This window comes from Teleopsis dalmanni, chromosome 1 (assembly GCF_002237135.1).
Source record: "Teleopsis dalmanni isolate 2A chromosome 1, ASM223713v2, whole genome shotgun sequence".
In the NCBI taxonomy this organism is placed as follows: Eukaryota; Metazoa; Arthropoda; class Insecta; order Diptera; family Diopsidae; genus Teleopsis; species Teleopsis dalmanni.
Genome location: NC_051846.1, coordinates 233,131,504 through 233,148,688, shown reverse-complemented (window position 1 = coordinate 233,148,688; position 17,185 = coordinate 233,131,504).

Genomic DNA, 17,185 nt, shown 5'->3' with positions numbered 1-17,185 from the left:
AATATTACAAACCTCATACATTATATATATATATCTGACAAGTATGATCTAACGAATCGAACTAAAGATATCTACCTGTATAACTTTTAGCCTTTATTCTACATAGTTAATATGCAAACTAGTCTTCCTCTAGTCTGCTCTTTAACATGCCGAATGAACAGGCATTTGTTGTTTTATGTATCTCATCTAATTAACGTTAAACCCTTGATTTCCATTGCCTGATCAATTTGGAAGGAGTCTACCTCCTCATATAGATTTCGATCAAACGAAATATTTTAATTTGATACTAATAAATAAAAAAGCAGTTTTTGGAATAATCAGTTTGTATACTTGAAGCTATTCTAAGCTTTCAATATCTTGTAAACCAATTTAAATAAAACTTTTTCAGATAAAGTATTATCTAGTTACGAAATTATGCGTTACAATAAGCCCTTACAGATTTTAAGACAGAAGGCTGCTTATCGCCAGTTTATCGAGCAATCGAAAACATGATATGGGTCCAAGATCTGTGGTTCAACGCAGCAATTCTATTTCCACCAGCAGACAATTAAACGCTATAAATTAATATAAAAAATTAAAATCATATGGATTATATCCAGGATTAAATCACGAAGTTATTGAAGAGGAAGAGGAAGAAGAAGAAGAATTAGATAAAATGGAAAATAATAAGGCAAATAAAGTACTTATTATGATTTTAAATAAAATTTTTATATTTAGATTTTTTGTTTTTATAAAAACTGTTCTCCATAACATAGCAGATGCTGTATTCTTACAACGACGGAATGAAGTTCTGCTAAGTGGAATAAAACTGAGATTGCTGAACCTATCTGAGATAAAGAATATTGTCTCTGTCTGGAAGTAGATAAATGTATTGGTTATATTTTTCGTGATTTTTGGTTTTGATATGAACCAAGGACAGAATATTGCGATGGAAGATTTTATCCCCTCTGATATTAGGATATTTTCATTTAAAGGACAAAATGTGCTCTTCATGATTAGGATCTATTGTTTGTACAAAATATTTATTAAAGTCACAGTTCTCCGGTTAACTGCGAGCCGGGAGTCTTGTGAATTTTTATCTAAATATATATCTAATTGCTAAAATAATAATTCTAGAAGTTTATCCTTTGAAATCACTTTACTTTTAAAATTATATTGAAAATGATTACTTTATTTATTAAATGTAATTTTTGTGTTAATTTAAAAATATGATAAATAATTATAATTTTACATGCTCATTACATGCTCATTACGATAAATATTAATATAGCCATTTAGTAATTGAACTTTTCTCACAGTATTCTGTTTTGTCATTATGATAAATGTTCCATATATTAATCAACTTCCGATATCTTGCACTAAAACAATCTAATGAAAAAAAAATTATCTTAAAGAAGACCTGGAAATAATTGGTGATATGGTCTTGGGATGAATAAATTTTCTTCAGTGCTAGTAGTCTTAGTAGATCTATATCAGCAGTTTTCAGCTAAGACCTATGACCTACCTACGAATAAATATTTAAATTTGACATTTACTTTTTATTTAAAGTATATAAGACTGAAATTTTCTGACATTTCTGAAAGCAAAGGATATTTACATTTACCGGACATAATCGAACTTTTTTTTAGAAGTCCTATTACTTCAATTAGAGAAACAATCCCAGATATCTTTTAAGTTGAAATGTTGCTGAAGTCAATTGATTATTTTACCTGTGACTATAGCAAGATTACTACTAATTTAAACTATAATAATCATGACTAATGTCTGCTGCACTAATTAAAATCTAATGATCACCCTTAAAATATTATCTTAGCTTTTTATAGTACTTAAAACCTTCCTTTAAGCTCATAAATTTGAAGTATTACAATATATTATGCTTGCAAAGAGCTTTAAATTTGTCAAATCCAAATGAAGATAAAAATTATTATTTATTACGATGGCAGAGTAGAATGGACGTATAGATCAAATAATTTACTGATTATTTTTCTAAGCCGCATTGAAGTTCAGAGCATCTAAATTATATTTATACATTTTCCAATAAAACGGAGAGCATTTAAATTACGAAATTGCGTGTTAATAACACGTTCAGATACATTTAACCAAGCTGATCATTAAAAAACACATTTATTGGTGTCATTGTGGTTCTGCCAGCGGAAGATAAGATTAGAAAGAATGAGAAGAGTCCACTAGAAGCACAAACATTGACAGTGACTACGTCTACGACTACGACTAGGACAGTAGTTAAGTTCTGCTTTGATTACATAGCAAATTATAAACTGCAAATCTATAAATTGCACAATAAAAAAATCTAGTCAGTCGGTTAATTATTGCCACATATGATGCCCGGCCAATGGAAGTTTGAATAGCACAAGATGAACAGCGTACAGTGCATAGCGAGATTAGCAGTTTAATTGAGACACAAATGCATAGCTGGCAAACACTGAACGAAGCTGATGAAAAACTGGAATTGGTTCCGTCAAAAGAGTTCCCAAGAGGCGGTAAGTGCACTTTAATTATTTATACTCATTTGTGAGAGATTTATCTGTACTCAAAGTGACAATTCGGTTTGCACTGAACTTTGAAATTAGCAATCTATTATTTTCATAATAAACCTATCGGACAGAGATGCTTAGTTGACACTTTAGGATGGACAAATTTTTTAAAGTAATGTAAAAGTAAAAATTTACTCTTATATGTCACGATTCGTATCATTAGTGTTCTTATTTATAATAAGTCATTACATGTTTTTAGGTTTTTTTTCATTTAGGAAATGAAAACTGCACCATCGAGAACATGCCAGTATTCCATTTGCCTGCAACTCTTTTTGTAATCATTTTCCTGTCAACAATTAAAAAAAGCGACGCAAGTCATATTCTTTGGAAACGATAGAAAAGTGGCTGTGAGTTGTTGGTAGAATGACCACAAGATTCTAACGGCCAATGACAATGAAAATGGATCAACGAGTTACTAAAGCTATAAAAACAGTATCATTTCAGTGTCATCATCATTACCAGCTCCAGCGACGACCAACATTAAACTCAGATTGCTACCGGGTTGACGATCCGTAGTCACAGCATAAATAGAAAATTATGAAAAAATGGAAAAATTGTTACATTTTAGTCACGAAACACTGAAATCTCATTATAACAACCCAAGTGATTTTAATGGGTTTGAGGCTGAAACGCTCCGTGCTCTGTTACGCTGTCATTTGTCCAACCTGCTCGAGTCAACATCTTCCAATGAAAATGTCATTTAGTGTGTGGCAGTCCAGCGACCGGCCGTAAAAAGTGGCACTGACGCCGAATCGCATGTCATCTCAGCACGTTTCGTTCGGTTGACGCAGGACAATTAAAACTCAATGAAGCTTTTTTTGAAAGACATTCCGGGGCTTCAACAGACTTTTTCTAATAGTTATTTTATTTGACGTGTGTAAAGTAGAAGCGTGCTACTTTCTACAAATATGCATTGGAAAAGAAAAAATAAACTTAATGATGCTTAATTGAAATTTCGAGGCTTTTAGAGTTTTGTTAAAAAGTTTGAAAACGGAAACTCGCTTACGCCACTGGTCTTTGTGTCAAACCATTTCCTCTGTCAGCTGAGGTTCAGGCGTAATGAGCTGATATACCATATTGCTCCACTAAGGTTTGGCGTGTTAATAATTGAACCAAAGTATACAAAATCTCATAGAAGATTGTGTGAATGTAGTTTATTGATTCCTCATTTGATTTATAGTCTAATTATAATAAAATCATAAGTTAATGAGTTCAAGGCTTAGCCATATAATTAACAATGGCTGTAGGTATATGAGATACATATCAGTATAGGTGATAACTGAAGTTCAGTTCAGTTGTAATTAAATATGCTCACATCGAAAATAAATTACTTTAAATTCAGAGGCTGAAGTCAAAGTTAAATGCAATAACTATTACTTTTGCTGTCGAATCCGAAGTAATTGATACCGTTTTCAGCAATATCTGCCGAATTTTTGTAATAAAATTCATGATTTCGAGGCCAGAATTGGTGCTCTTAAATCAGGTAACAAAATAATAATAAAATAAAATAAAAATTAATAACAAAACAAAATTTGATGCACTTGTTATGTTGACTAACCAAAAATAGTTTTTGTATTTTTTGTAGAAAATGAGAAATAAAATTTTAATCCAATTCAAATATTTACTTAAAACTGAAACGCATCTTACAAAATTCCATAGACATAAAATATGCCAACTTCAGATGTTTATCAGTGCAAAAGTACAAAATCAAAAAACACACAAACTGTCTTCATCACAATCGGAACAAAATCCTTATCCTGAAACAAAGTCTGATGCGCACTGTTGTATACATGAAATTATATAATGAATAAAATAGTTTAAATCTAGTACACATTATGTTTCTTGATGGAATAGAAACTGCACCCGCACTACCATACATCAAAAATTAATCCAAAATTATTAACAGAAACACTGATGCGGAAGGGATATGCGCAACTACCACGATTAATTGAAATGAGCCAATCTGCTGAAGCGGATTTTGGTGCAATTCACAAGCTGTTTTCGTACTTATGTTTACACATTCATATATATGTTACATATATATGCATATATATAAATGCATATATATATACGTTTTATATGTACTATGTCTTTGGTATGTAATAAAAATATAAGTATGGGAAAAATCTCAATTCGTTGCTTTATGATAAATCCATTGTAGAAGGTAAACAGGAAGGGCATACTTCTCATGCAATCATAAGAAGCACTGCGACACCAACTGTTAATTTGATCCTCAGAAAAACTGGTACAAAATATTTATTTAAGTAATATTTGGACTCTTATATGTAGGTAAACGACGGGTGTGTTGTCTTTCTGACTAATTTTTATAAGATTGTTACTCTTCAGCCGATTCACTGAATGCACACCACAGCCTACTTATTTACGAGATATAGGCTTACATCTGAATGTTTTCTTTAAATTGATATATATTTATGATAGAATCCGATATCTTCGCAAATGTTAGAAAGTTATTTAATAAAATCAGTTCAGTGGTTTGTATTTTCTAAGAATATCATATAATCTTACATCATACAATAATATGGCTTGCATCAAATCAAAGTAGTAGATTTTATAATGTCTTAAACTTGGACTTGGAAACTAACCATATTACAGTAAAAATCAGAGCCATTGTAACCTATACAATGAAAAAGTATCTGATACCTTTTTTGTATATACATTCAGAATTAAATATTAAAATCTCTGTTAGTTTTGACTCTGGGTTAAGAACCATTTAAACCAGTTATTGATAAATTGGACAACAATCGTTCTTCAAAATTAAATTTCCTAAAAATTATTTGAAATTTTTAATTAATTAAAGTATCAAATTAAAGTTGTCATTCAGTATTGCGAACTTAAATCTTTCAGAACATTTTGGGTAAAATATTGGAGATTGTTTCCTGAAGCTTTAAGGTTTTTTACTTTGAGCCATTGGTGAGTGCAATAGTTAAGTATATATCTTCATTGAATTATTATTATGCTGTTTTATATATCAAAAATTTTCAAATAAAACTTCTTGCGTCACGTTGCATATTCACAATCCATTCTTCGAGCCCGTATCGGTTCTCAATATTTTTCAGCAACTGCTGCTGTCGCCACAAATGCTAACGTCTCGACGCTTAATTTTCTCACCATCGTTCTTATGAGTGATTGGAAAATGATGATTTTTCCTTTTTCCCCCGTTCGATTACAACTGAACAGCTCAGATGCAGATTTTAGTATTGTTGCATTACTTGCAAAATTTGTTTTGTGAAATGTTTATGATTGATTTGATGAGTTCATTTCTGCTGTGGGAAGGACGAGTGTGGAAACGAGAATGTTTTCCTGATATTCTGTGATTTGATTTAAATTTAATGATGATTGTGATGTGATAATCAGATAAAAGTATTTCACATTAAGCCATTTTACAAAACAATTTAATTGAACTCAATTTTATTTTAATTAGGTTATTAATTATTATGGTTTAAGCTGATTAAGAGCATTTTAAAATTGTTTTGCAGTGATAATAATTCATTATTACAACATATTGTATTTCAAAACAAAAAAATAATATTTAACAATATTTATACATTTTATCTTTTATAAAATTTTTTATATTTTAGAATTTATTTATTTGTGTTTATAATTGGAACCGCCCGTCATAGAACTTATGGGTTCATTAGAATCATTCTGTAAGGATATTGAAGTACGTAAATAAAAAGGAAAAAACGAAACTTTTTTGCTCAAATGTACTTAATAAAGTGTATTAAGTTATTATCTGATTTAATAAGAAGACAAATAAAAATTCATAAAAGTCCAATTTAATTCACTTACGTCAAGGCTTTCGGACCAAATACCCCAAGGCAGTGTAGGCTAAGTAAAAGTTAACAAATTAGCGAAATTGAAGGAGCTTAAAACAGGCAAGAAAGTGTCTAAGGAAACGATAAGGCAATGAAAGTTGAGCTACTTTAAGTGGCACAAAATAGACTTATATACACAAATGTTCGGGATTGTATATACTCTGAAGGCAAACATGAAGTATTTGTGTAGCGCAACTCGAACTTTTACCAGTGAAGAAAATGGAACAAGAAAAATATCAGCAATTGTAATGGAAATCCGCGATTGTAATCCGCAATTTTTTCAGCTTTTGTGTTAGTAAACAAAAATCATGAAAAAATTACAAAAGTAGCAAAAAAAAAAAAAAAGAACAATTGTAAATTCCACAACAATTGACAGAGTGATGTCCTGGCCCTAACGGTGTAGTTAAAATAAAGCAAAGGAATCCGCGTGTTGCCAGTCGTTTGTCTATTAAGTGGGGTCTCCATTGTTATTTGATGGCACAGGAGATACGTTAAAGCGTCGAATTTAAAGTATCAGAACATTATCAATGACAGCTCAGCCTGCAAGGACGACCCCACTTGATTGTTTCATTTTTAATGCCGTGAACTGTTTTTTTTTTGTATTAAAACCAAGCTATACAATTCTCGGGAGCACAATCAAATATCGCTGTGGCTATATTATGTTTCCGGTTTTGATTCTATGTGTCTTTGTGTATTTCAGTGTTTTTTTCAGAATTTTCATTGCTGACAACTTCATACGAATCGAGTGATTTGCATGTAAATTTGTTGGAAATTGCAACGGGGAAGTGTGAAATCGGCTTGTACGTTATCAAAACAGTGAATGGAAACACCTCCCCCGCAGCACCATTCGATTTTCCTCTTTCAGTTCAATTTGTCTGTCCTCTGTTTTGCATTTTTTTTTTTGATGTTTCAATTACGGAAGCTGCAGATACTCGTATTTCATCGTATTTCATAATTTTTCTTATTTTTTTATTGTTGTAACTTTTATGTGTTACAACTGATATTACACCAATCACAACATTAAAACGTATATCGACGGTTCCTTTCCTATTCCCCATAGATGCTGCGCTATGACTTTTTTATTAATTCGTCCTCAAAATGAAAAAAAAATTCCTTGGGAAACGTTTGCGTGTTCTCATGTGGACTGGCTGGTATTTAATTTATATTTGTGTATTAATCGTTGCAGGACAAACCAATTTAGTGTCCTTTAGAATGTGTGGTTTCATGTTAAAAGCCCATTTGTTCAGTATGAGTGCAGTAGCCTCTTCTGTTGTCTTGTGTATCTATTTTCTAACGCATCTATCTTTTTCTTGTATCAATATTTTATTGTGAAAATATGTCTACCTTGTAAATTATATAATTGTAGAGAATGTAGATCCTAATAACGATTTAGAATAATATATTTAAAATAAATTAATATACAATATGTATAAAGAAACTGAAACGTAGAGTTACTTTAGGGAATGTTTACTATTATTATTTTTCTATCATTACTTTTACACAAAGAATTTGATCGTCATACCTTTTTCCTTAACTAATTGCTTTCAAGAAAAATTGTTCTAATATAAATATTATAATAAATGTTACTTTGGATAGGTATTAAAACATAGGTATATGTACTTTTTTCGACATCCTTTAAACTAGATTTATTAGATTTAGAACTAGAATAATGAAATTTTTGGGTAAAATAAATAAAGAACTTTGAAAACAAGACTAGTATTTGATAAACAATTACTTCTGGAAAATTTAGAATACCTTCTGCTCAAAAAGTACTCGGATTTTGTAAATAAAACCACATCAATTTAAATTTTATTCCAAATTTATTTTATCTCCGTCAAAATATGCTCCTTCTGAAGCGATACACATATGCCAACGCTTAACCCCCAATACATACACTTTCCATACACTTTTCGTTGGCCCGTGAAGGTATGGCTTTTAGTTCCTTCAGTGAATCCTCTTTTACCGATTCAATGGACTCAAAACGCTTACCACGAAGGGGCAATTTGAGTTTCGGGAACAGGAAAAAGTCGCATTGCGCCACATCTGCCGAATATGATGCCTTAACGATGACAGTGGTGCCGTGTTTCGTCAAAAAATCGCGTACAACAAGAATTTTCTATAGTAAAAATCGCTAAATTCACTTGAGGTAGTCTCACATTAACAGCTGCTGTAAACAAACTAATTGACAGATGGCGCTCAAATTTGTACCATATTTCAAGAAAGGGTGTACCAACATAACAAAAAAAAATATTTTGAAAAAGGTCTATTACTTAAGGAATATTTAACAAACAACAAAATCCGGATACTTTTTAAGTAGAAGGTATATGGTAGCCACTTATAATCACATATTATGCGATACCAGCAGATCATCACTGCAAATAAAGACAAATGAAGTTATTGTGAAAATTTTTTTATCACCTGATATATAGATTGAAATCTTTATGTCAGGATAGGGAAGAATAAATGATAGTTGTGATTGGTTGGCTTCCAAGTCGAATTGCAAATATATCCTGTTATGATCCTAGAGATGCCAGATGCAAACTAACCGATTAAATTGTGGCGAATTTATCACTGTTTGTTTCCTGAATTCAGAAATTTTACTGCTTAAAACTGAACCGCATTTAAAATTTTTACTAAGGTCGTTTAAATTTAAGACGGTAATAATTGACTTAAATATAAGCTTTTGAAAATACTTATAATATATATTTTTATAATATATATGCATCCATATTGGCATATTTTTTAGGCTTTACCTTGCTCCCCAAAATGGCCCAGATGGAATAGTCCACTGGATTTGTATCTGACAAATTTGAAAGCCATTTTGTGGAAATTAAGTGTAGTACCATTCATGGCTCACACGAGCTTTATGAGACGGTGCCAAGTCTTGTTAGAACGTTCATGGTCTACGACCGAAATATTTACGTACCCACGGCTTTAAAGCAACTTCCAACCAATTTTCCTCAGTGCATTCAGTTAAGTACCTAAACACGATCATTTTAAGAGTTTATGAACTGCTCAATGGGGAAATTTTTCTCATCAGAGAACACAATGTGTGAAAATCCGCCATGTTCGTGTAAACATAGCAACTCCTTTGCTCTTCTAAGTCTAACTTTTAGTTGCTTTGGTAAAAGATCTTGTGCCTTCTGGAACTTGTAAGACTGAGCTTTTTTTGGAATAGAATATGTGTCGGATGCTTCGCTGTGATATTTTCAGTTCTTTGGCCATTTGATTACCACTACGACGTGGATTTCGTTTAAGTCCAGCCGTCACTCTCCGTACCATTTCAGGTGATAAGTGATGTTTCTGTTTTTTTACGTCCTCGCAAGCACTTGGCGAAACTGCTTGTACTATTATAACGATTTATGGTATGATACACAAACATTTTATTTACTTTAAGGAGTTTAAGCTCACGAATAAAAGCTGGTTGTCATTCTTCAGCCAAATATAATGCAATCACACTATTACGTTTGAATTCCATTTCGAAAAACCTTTTTTTCTATAAACAGATGTCGTTAGTATGAATTTCACGAATTTGGCAATATCAGTATGAGAGATGTACCTGTATAGTTGGTACCTGTATAGTTCATTCGCCTAACCCTGTATATACTCACATCAGTTTATATATAGTCGTATGTTAATTCAATATGTAATCAGACTCAAATACACACTGGTTAATGCAATCTAAGCTAGTTTTCACTTTGGTCCATAACTGTAGTTTATATGTGAATATAGAAATCTACATTCTCCAGAAACGAAACGAAATAAAGATTCTCTTTAAAACTTGTCAAAAATGCGTTAGACATTATATGAATCCATGTAATTTATCTATTCGGAATCACAAATGTTAAAACTCTTTATTCAACTAAATGAAAGCCTAAGGAACTACTTTGCTGGTAAATTAATATATAGATATGACTGAGTCAGTTCTTATTTTTCTCATCCGGAATCGAATTAGCTGTTTTTAAGGTATTGCGTACTTTTTGCTGAAAGATTTTTTTGGGATAGAATACTCACTTATGCTCTGTACCACTGTGAAAAATGTGCCCCCTGAGTCCATTCTTTTCTTGGACTAAAAAATCATCACTTTGTAAGGAAACACTCTGTATGCATACTTTGGTTTTTGATAAATTTATTCAGTTTAGCGTAAAGCTTATAAAAACTCAAGATATCTGGGTAGAATTATAAAGTTCTAAATTGAAGACGCCAATTTTGAAAAACTTTTCTTTTTTGAAATAATAGATATTCTTAGTGTTTAAGAGTGAAATGCATTAATTGACATTAAAACGAAATGTAGGAGTATATATTACGAGTAGGTATGTACGGAAATTTGATTTTTATGAAACTTTTGTTTTTCTTGACTTGTTCGGTAAACAGTAATCAAGCCGCATGTTTGCCAATTAGCATCTTGTCTCAAGTGCCGATAGCAACTTTACGTCTTCCAAGTTTTTATTATAAAAGCAAATACGAGCCAAATTTGATGGCTACGAGCTTTAATTTAATGTGCCTAAATACTGCAAAACTGAATAAATTAAATTTTGCTCAAACATAAATGAAAATCGAAAATTGGCAGCGAAGTTTACAATGTTTGTGTCTTTCCAGAAGCAACATTCAACGTGCAGCATTCATTCATTATGAGTAAAGCATGTTTTTATTGATTTTCATCATAATTTCTGAGGCAACCCCAACGTACCCGCCAGAGTCTTGCAACCCTTTCACTTTCAAAACAAACAGAAACTCATTTGTGGGTAAGCACAGTCTTCTGCCTTCTGCTTTCTGCCTCCTGTCTTCTGTGTCTACAAAACATATAATATGAAAATATTTGCAATAGAAATTTTTACTGCAGCAGAGGAACAGACGGAAATTAATGAAATGTAGCCAACAAAGGCAGGCAGCTGAAGCATGCAGCATACGCTGTCGACGTGAGATACACACTCTTAGATGATTACACGGATACATTTAATAAAGTTATTAGATTGGCAAAAAGGGCGCAAATTTGCCGCAAATCGGAAAGCACAATATCCTGAAGATGTGCTAAAGGATTGCGAGAACAGCGCAGCCGGGCACACGAAAATTGTCGTCACAACGTGAATGGAATGATATTACAACGAATATGAAAGTGAGGCTGCAGCAGTGAAGAGCTCGTCCATAATTTGAAAGACAAGAAATAACAATCTCACATTTGGTGGGTAAACGAGCAGCCACTGATGAAGTAACCCGTTTCCGGATTCCCAGTTGGGAATTAATTAGTATGAGGCCAGGGCATTTAAACAGTTTTGCATAGACGCTGAGCCAAACCCTTTGTTGCCAAAAATATGACGACGACTAACAACAAATGTTTGGAAAGTACACAAAAATTAAACTCTTTTCTGTTAGTTTCGAGCTCAGGACGGTTAATAATTTTGTTTTATTTTATTGTTATTGTTTTTTTTTTTTATAAGTTATCGTTTTTTGGAGTTATTGGTGAACTTTGTGTTTGTGTTTCTCTGCGACCCATTACCAAGGGGCGTCGTTTAATTTTAGCTAAGGTTTAAACAAGTGAAACCTTACTGGGAATTCACCTAAACACGGATATTTATTTAATTTTAAATTTTTTTTCCCTTTAAAATTTTCTATATAATGAGGTTTAAAATTTGCTCCCTGGCCCTTTTCTGCTCCACTAATGACGAACAACTTTTGCCATTTTTCAGCAATTTAATTGTTAAACAATGGAAAGTCTTCCCGTCTAGCGGATCGAATGAAGTCTAAGAAGTTGAATAATTTTGATGAGCCGCAGCCATTGTCGCATCCGAACCGCAGCCTAGAATTTGCAAAATACGAGCATTTTTTCGAACTCTGACGTCAAAGTTGCTTAGCAATTTCGTGCTCATTTCGGAAGAATTAATTTATTTTTTGATTCGATGGAAAGTCAAGAATACTTTTAGTATAAATTTTTAATTGAAATTTATTAGGTTTCGTTTTTTATTTTTAATTACTGGAACTTAGCACAAAGTCTTTGAATGCATATAAATTTATAAGAAAAAACCTTGGGAATTATTTTATTTTCTAACAATTTCTGACCATAATTTACGACAACCCCCGTTGTTGTCAACCACAATTAGCATGTGGACTAATAAGTCTCGAACCAGAAACTTTGACGCAAAATTTACGATATCGCATTACACATGAACAACCACCGACTACTGTAGTTTTTTATATTTTCCCAAAGATTATTTAGTCGAGTATGTTTGTCTGTATGTGTCAAACTATAAAAAGGTTTATACATCATCAACGAAAAGGGTTATTGGGGTAGTTTTGTCGCAACTATTCAGGTAACAGCTCTTAGGAACGAACAACCCCTGCGGCAGTGATTTAATTTTATAATAATGGCGTATTTTAACAGCCCATTTTGCGGTCTATCGTCATTATGATGTCTCGTCATATGAATGTCGTTTCGCATAGAAATATGTGCTCAGTTCTATATGTGCTATATAAACAAATAAAGCAGAGTTGACATTATTACATATAAGAAAAATTAGATATCTTAATGTTTTGGTTGCATTTAAAAGGATACTCGTTCTTTATAAGTTATACTCCTCTTTCCTTTTAATCAGAATATAATTTCTTTAAAAAATACTCTCTTAGAAAATTTTAGGTTTACGGGCGAGTCTGTGACAGACTACACGTAGACCGCCTATGGATCAGCATATTGCATAAATGCTGTACCTATAACTACGTTTTTTACAACGTAAAGACAAAGTACGAATATATGTTCTTTTGAAAACTTATTCTTATATTACCGTGGTACGGATATATGTTCCTTCGAAACATTATTCTTATATTATCGTGAAAAACGAGTCTGTTTTTTTAAATAAAATAGAAATTAAACAATAGATGGAGCTGGATTTTTGTAAGAAATAGTTGATATTTGAGCAATAACATGAGAACAGTACTTACGAGGGTCACTTTTTTGAGCTTTGGCAACACTAATTGTTGTGAGCTGTTATTTGACGTTTCCACACAGAAGAAAGTTTAATATTATTAAACATAACTTATCTTAGACTTTTTGTGAAAAAGCGTTATTTGTGTTATTTATAGTGATGTTATGGAGGTGTCTGAAGATTGGAAAAATGCTTTGACAAATGACGTGAACGCATGCAAAAGTATTTTAATCATAAAAAAGAATACTTCAAGAAACAACAAAGCAATTTTCAACGATATGTTAGTATTTTTTCATTATTAGACTCCAAATATATATTATAGAATAGTAAAGTATTTGGTAGACTCGAACATAATCTGTTCGTGACACTGCGTCCATCCTGTGCTATTTTTAATAACCGATATATTTCTTTCACGTTAGGTGTATTCAGAAAGGTCTCAATCTTTTCAAGTTCGATTTTTGACCACTTTGATTTGTGGACAAATTCATTATGGAAAATTCTTCTCTTACAATGTATAATAGCTGGATATTCTCAAAGGATATCTAAGGATGCGTCTGGGGTTGTCGAAAGTTCTAACCATACTTTATGCTTATTTAGAAGGCAATAACGGATTATTATTTCAATCGCTATTTATAAATCTGATATATACAGATTTAGGAGATAAACTTTCCTAATTTTGAGACAATTAATTATACTTAAATACATCACCACCATTTGTTATTAATGTGCCAAGTTTTGAAGTTAATTTTTTTAAACCTTAATAAATATATTTGTTAATATTCTATTCTATTCGATAAATTTAAAACTTTGCTTCTCAATAATAATGTATGTATTTACATATACATGTATGTTATGGGAATAGGTGTTCTTGTTCTATAAATAATTTGTATCGTTCAGTTCGCGCTCAACTGTTCTCTTCGAAGTCATGATTCGCGCACCGCATAGCCTAGACCTTGCGCCTTCCACATCAGTCCCTATGAAGTAGTATTGCTATTTGAACTTTTGCGAGTGTGTCTTACTCAACCCCATTAGAGCTTCTAAATTTTTTCTGTTGCATTAATTTGGGGTGTCCGAGCACTTAGATCGATGTTGGATATTCTCTGGAGCCAACAGATTTCCAAAGTTCTTCATAGATAAAAATCTAAATATCTAAATAATAGTAATACTCTTCAACCACAGAATTTAAAGAACAGTGGTTTACACAATATCTTCAAAATATGAGACCAAAAATTATTAAAGAATAACAAAGTGTTAGTCTACAAAACCAAATAATTAATTCCAATAGACAAGGACTCAGCATTACAAAACCTAAGCTGATAAATATGATAAACAGCATCAAACTGAATAGATTAGATTTGGATACCAGATCAAAACTAAAGTAGATGTAATGTATATTCAATAAAATGCGACAAATTGCGGGAAACAGATTGTGTATAGTAGAGCAGAATATTTTATGATATTTTTAAATAAATTATGAAAAATAATGAATTTTATTGGTAGTACTGAAAATGGATGAATACTCGAACTGAACGTGAAGCATATGTTATGTTATAAAATTTTCACTGAAAACTCTTATATTAAAATGTTGACATACTCCCGGATCCTTTCTTAAAATTATTTAAAATTTTCCATTTCACTTTTTCTTTATTTTTATACAATTATTAAATGTACATTAATCATAAATTATCTATCTAGCAGCCAAGTTGTATTTTATTTTAACCACAAGAGGCGTTGACAGCCGAGCAAATCAGTTGACAAAAGAACGCAATCTCTTTTTGAATAGGAAATAATAAGTTGGTTACACTTGTGCGCTATACATGAAAAGGACATCTATAGGACTAATTAAAGAACAATAAAATATGAGAAGACACAATCAGATATGAAACTAAAAATGTCATTGTCCTTTTTAATGTGGTTAAGACCAAATGACATTTAATGCACTCGAACAAAAGACTTGAAAGAAGTCAATATTATTAGAAGGAACAAAAAGACAGCATGGCGCTTTTTTTCTAGGAAAAACATTATTACACAATTTATATAACAAATTTTCCAGAAATACTGAAAAATATGGAAAAATCTATTCCATAAGTAGGCGAGACAATCTGGAAGTGCCCCACAGTTGTAGAGATTGTAGAGTCACAATGAGGAATGGGACACCCACTGCATGAAATCTACCACATAATTAGGATTAAAATGAATATATTATTATGGCATTTAAACTGACGTCCTTCATTCGTTTGGTTTGAAATTGCTATTTTATGTGCCAAGAAAAAGCGGATCCTTTTTGTCTGAAATAAATTTTGTTCGTGTTTATGGTTTTAGTATTGTTTCAGAATTATGAGTATTTTGTTCTGTTGTCTTCGAGATGTACAACAGCGATCAGAGCAATCATTAGAACAACGTTTTGTGTGGTCTGTAGAACTTATCCTGGCTATGAGCTATCAGCATTAAAAACGGTTTTACCAGTTGGTTTCGCATATGCAGTACCTGAAATTGGGAATTGCATGTAGACGAGTTGTCTACTTCGTGGGTATGTAGATATTTGCAGGACAATTCCTCATTTCTTGTTATAGTAGAAAGGAGTTTTTATGATATGCCTTTTAGCAAGCGATCCGTAGACCGAAAGGGTTAAAAGTGTCACATCATCGCATCATTTGGGTGTAGACATTTCCGCATTTTTGTTTGGTTTTCATTGCTATTGCCCAATCCTTTCACTCCTCGTAAACAAACCTTTCCGTTAGTATAATTGCAATTTACTTTTGGGAAATTTTTCACATTTAAATTTTTTTTGTTTGTATATTTTAAGCTGAACTGCTACCTGTTAATTTTCACTTAATAATTCGTTTCATTATGTTTGCTTGAATTTTTACGACGGCCAATAATTATGTCCTTTCAGATCGTCCTTCGCGTACTCATAAAGTGAAAGGGTTAAATAGAAAGAACTCGGGCCATTGTTTGAAATTTTGATCCAGTTTCATGGAGTGCCATTCAGAATTTTATGAGGCTATTACTGTTTTTAGACGACACATTAAAACTTTCTAGAGCAAGGTTTCCGCTATTCACTTCTGCTTCTTTTAATATTTTCCTTAATGAGCTAAACCCTTTCGTTTTATTATCTTGGCTTGTAATTGAACATTCAGGAAATGTATTTATATAAGGTCTATTATTAGGTTTTTCTTCCCAAGAACTTTAATGCACATATATATACATAATATATGAATGCTTGTATGTGTATTATATATATCGTATACTATATGTAACATATAACTATATATTTAGATAAACTATGAAAAAATGTTTCTGAAAAAAAAAAATTCAAAGAAATTTAATAAATTTTATTTTGAAATTTTATTTAATAAATTTGATCTTAAAGAGATATATTATATTTAACTGAAATGTCAGGTCTTAACTACGAAAAGGAATATTATTTAATTAAGCAGTTTTTGTTATTTAATTCAGTTATTTAAGAGATTGATTATTAAAACCAGATATGTCAGACTTAAGCATAAATAGATCTTTAATATATATAATATTTATATATATATATTTATATATATATATATATATATATATATATTATTATTATATATATACAAGGTGAGATGAAAAAACTGCAACAAAGTAAAACGCCATAATTTTTTCATTTTTTTTAAATTTTATTGAATGAAAGCAAAAAATGTCGGAAATAACATCAAATTTGAGAATCGGTTTAGATTTGTTCGTATTGGCCACCTTTGGCACGAACTATGGCCTTCAAACGGCCAATGAAACCATCACACGCTGCCCGAAAGTGGCTCTGCGCTATTTTGTCCCATTCTCGGCGAAGCGCTTGCTTGAGATGATCGACACTTTGGTATTTTTTAGTGCCAACCTTGCTTTC